The sequence below is a fragment of the Gossypium hirsutum genome, chromosome D07 (assembly GCF_007990345.1).
Source record: "Gossypium hirsutum isolate 1008001.06 chromosome D07, Gossypium_hirsutum_v2.1, whole genome shotgun sequence".
Lineage (NCBI taxonomy): Eukaryota > Viridiplantae > Streptophyta > Magnoliopsida > Malvales > Malvaceae > Gossypium > Gossypium hirsutum.
The window spans coordinates 50,403,351-50,407,850 of NC_053443.1; the positions used below are offsets into that span (position 1 = coordinate 50,403,351).

A 4,500-nucleotide genomic window follows, 5' to 3' on the forward strand; every position below is an offset into this window, starting at 1 on the left:
CTGGAGAATTAGGTCAGACATTTGTTGGGGCTTTTTCTATCAACTTGAATAGCCCAAACAAGAAACGAAAGAGCAGTCTAGATGTCGTTGGGGCTCAGGAATTAGTTGCACAAAAGCATTTGAAAAAGTGACTTTATTTGGCTGTCATATGGACTACGCTTTTTTGCATGAATATTATTGCCTATATTTTTTTTAATAGATTCCCTTCTTTTGCTGCACTTGTTGGTTGAAATTTTTTGTTCAACTATGGTCAAACTTTGGTATAGCTTATTAATGATATTGGTTTAACATGGGTAGATCATTTTGTACAGGTGGTTCACTGGTGAAATGAACACCTATTTTTGTATGGGTTCAAAGGGTTTAAAAATTGTGATTGGGTATAGGGAATTTGGTATACTGTATATTACAATGTCACAACAATTTATCGGCATAGAATGCCTATCTCTCCGTCATAAAATTGATGACAGTTACTGAAATTAGACCGAAAAATAAACACAATTACTTAGATAATCATTTTTGTAGGTTTTTTGTAATTAGATGGCCCAAAAAAATTTATAATTGGATGAGTTGAAGAGTAATTTATCCATTTTTAATATTAGAAGAACACAAAGTCCATGGGATGAACCAACCCAGTTACCCAGCCTGGGTGGGACAAGTCTATTAGATGACGACTCGTCTGTGACATTAGAAATTGGGCATGGCTTTTAAGATAATTTGGAAAATTATTTGGTACATTGCGTAGTTAGGGGTCTAACAGGAGCTCGGCCCTCAAAAATGAAAAATTTTTTATTTAAGTTTTTTAAAATTTTTAAAATTTTAAATTAGTAAAGGTAAAATTGCATTTTAGCCTTTTAAAAATGATAAAAAATTGATTTAATCATTTAAAATTTATAAAGGTATAGACTATTAAAATAGTAAAATTGTATTTTTATTATCGTGAAAATTACAATTTAATTTTGGCCCCCTAAAAAAATTTCTGCCTTCGTCCCTAAACAAATGCCTTTTAGGAGTATAATAAAATATTAAAAAAACACAAGCCAAATTTTTAAAATGTTTATGGAATAAAAAATACATTGTTATTGTATCAAATACCGGAAAAATTGTTTAGTTGATGAAATGATTGATATATGGAATAGGTAAGAATTAGTTGTTAGGTGTTAAATCTTTGTAAAATGTTGAATAAGAGAGCAGCCTAGTAATTAAAAGGAAACTACTAAAATAATAATTCCACATTGATTTGTTTACTCTTCTTTTGCCAAGGAATTGGATTAGAGGAGGAGGAATGTTTCGTGGAAGTGGTAGGCTTTTGTAAAACAAGAGTGAAGCTTGTAAATCCTTTTCAATCTTTAATAATGGTGAAGACAATTGAGCCACTTTGCCGAGTGCCGTTTGCAGGTGTATGGGATTCGCTAATTCCTAGTCTAGTATATTAGGAATTGGGTTGAGGAGAAGAGGTGAGCGTTTGATTGAATCGAGTACAATTTTTTTGAATTAATAAGTCTTATTTTATCATCCTAACTTAATTTGAAATTTATTTGAATCGAATGAAATTGTTAGAAATAACTTAAAAAAATTAAACATGTCATATTAAAATCTTGTTACAGTATAACTAATTTCATACTATAGCACATAAATTTGAAAGCATATTGTAAACTCTAAATTGTATAGGGTTTTTCTAGTCGCTTTTACCACATTTTTTTTGAAAAAAAACATTATTCTCAAGCAATTGTTAATGAATTTAGTGAGTTTTTCTTAAATCTCAATTATGAACATGAATTTATGAAGTATGCAAATTTGTGCTTTATTATATGAATTGTGTGTATAAATTAAATCATTTTCATGTTATTTATTACTCTGCTATGTTCTAATAATGCAGTGGGACCATGAGGTGATATAATATGGAGCTCAGTACAATTCTTGCATGGACATGAACAAATTCACCCTACTTGGATGGAAAAACCATACAAAATTGGGTCATAAGGATGTTAATTTGACCTAGTTAAAGTGATATTACAAGGTTCACATGTCTTGTTATTTATTGGGTCATGAAACCATCCAACAAGGGGGAGTCAAGCCCAAATTCAGCACAAGCCTGTGGATGCCCAAAAATTAGCTTTGGGACAATTATTTGAAGGTCCTAACATTGTGAAAATCATTACAAATCAGTACATGAATATTGCTCAAGAAACCGTCCACCCCATGGCTAAATTTTGCATGATTCCATGCTTAAATCAAGCAACCAACTCACCCTCATTTCCACTTGTTATGGCCGGCCATTAATGGGAGAGAACCAAGGTATCTTTGACACCATTTTAGTAAATTCGGCCACCAACCTCAAGAATAAATACCATACTCCTCTCACCTTTTCATTCATCCCTTAATCCCTAAAATCATCAATCATTCCCTCATTCATTACTCATCTATGCATTTTCTCATTCTCTCATTTTCTTCCTTCTTTCTACGCCTAGAACCTTAGCCAGCAAAACCGTGATAAGGTTATCTCTTGGCTGACTACCTTGAGGAGTCATTAGGAAAGGAGCAACTAAATGATCAGAGGAAAACATCTTCATTCAGAGTTCGCGAGACTACTGATTTGAACAGAGTTTATTCTTCCTTTACTTTGTTATTTTGATTTAATCGTGTTTGCAATGTGTTTTATGATCTTGTCATCAAAAATAGTAGCTTAAATCTGTTGAGCTAGGATGATTGCATTTATTTAATGAAGTTTGTTTAAATCATGAATATAGTGTGTGTGTCTCAGTCGATCATGTTTTCAATTAAATTCAAGTATGCATTTCATTCATACATGATTGGATGCATTTGCATTAGCTGAGCGGTCCTCACCAGAAAACGGCTAATGGACACAATAATTGACAAGTGCATGCTTAATTTAGATCCTGATCCGAATAAATTAAAGGTTCTTAATAACTTTGATGAGCTCTATTATCTTAAATAGTTTTTAGATTTATCTGACTAAATTGTTTCAAACCTGATCCGTCCCTGTTCCTTCACATGAATTCTAAGAAACCATTAGTTTAATATGATCAGTGAAATGCATATTTCACTAAGTAAAAGATTCCGAAATGACTTAATTCGGTTTCCAAACTCATGAATGATTGAGTTGTCAAGGAATGTTTTTCTTAACACTGTTAAGCATGAGAAAAATAAACTAAGTTGAATAGTGAAATTATCCTAGCATATTCATGTTATTGATTGTTGAATTTTTTTGTTTTTGCTGCTAAACTCATTTCATTTATCTCATCTCATACTTTGCACTTAGATTAAATTGTATTAAGGGTCATCTTGCATTTGGATAATTCAATTTAGCTTAATCATCATCACTCAAAATATTTTTATCACCAAATTGTTAACTTTAATTTTACAATTAATTGATTAATATGCATAGTCCCTCTAGAGATGATAACTCTTTTACTTATTTTATTACTTGATAACGATTGTGTACACTTGCACAAACTTGGGTGTTACAAGTCTTTTGCTCCATTGCCGGGGACTGTTGCCTTAATCGGTTTTTTGTAAAATTATTCTTTAGAGTTTGGATTTTATTTTATTTTTATCTAACTTCTAACTTTACTAATTGATTCTTTATTCTTTATTTTTTGTGAATAATTTTTGAGGTGTTTATGAGTATAAATCGAATCATCAATTTATTACCTGTAAACCTTGAAATTGAGTGAAAGTTTAGAGAAAGAAGATGATAAAGATCAACTCAAAGACAAGTTGAGATGGACCTTGGAAATCAAAATGATGGACAAGGTAATGGAGTCGATCATGTGCACAATCCAATCCTTATTATTGATGACAAGGATCGTGCCATAAGACAGTACATTGTGCCACTCTCAATGGATTAAATCTGGGAATTATGAGACCATAAATTGAGGCATCGCAATTTGAATTAAAATCAGTGATGTTTCAAATAATCCAAACGGTGGGCTAGTTTAGTGGAATACCCATGGAAGATCCACAACTTCACTTTTAATTATTCATGGAGGTGAGCAATTCTTTTAATATAGCTGGCGAGATCGAGCATGAGCATGGCTTAATTCATTGCCTTCCAATTTAATATTAACTTGGAAAGAATTAGCAAAATAGTTTTTTGTTAAGTATTTTCCACCAAGCAAAAACTCTAAGTTAGGAAATGAGATAACCACTTTTTCACAATTGGATGATGAATCCTTGTACGAGGCGTGGGAAAGATTCAAAGAATTACTTCGTAGGTTTCCTCATCATGAGATTCCACATTGCATCCAGTTGGAGACGTTTTATGACGGTCTCAATGCACACACAAGATTGATGGTAGATGCTTCTGCGAATGATGCTCTATTGTCTAAATCTTATAATGAGGCTTACAAGATGAGAGGATCGCTAGTAACAATTATCAATAGCCAACAAATCGAGCAACTTCAAGAAGACGAGTAGCCAGAGTGTACGAAGTGGACACACTAGCATTACTCTTAGCTCAGGTATCTTCTATTTCTTCAA

General features: G+C 32.3%; 1 non-coding gene across 1 annotated transcript; it reads right to left on the reverse strand.

Moving 5' to 3' along the window:
- Positions 1-4,146: 4,146 nt before the first annotated feature.
- LOC121219774 (small nucleolar RNA R71) lies at positions 4,147-4,253 on the reverse strand. Its single transcript, XR_005916665.1, has one exon. It is a non-coding gene; the product is annotated as a small nucleolar RNA R71 (small nucleolar RNA).
- Positions 4,254-4,500: the final 247 nt, after the last annotated feature.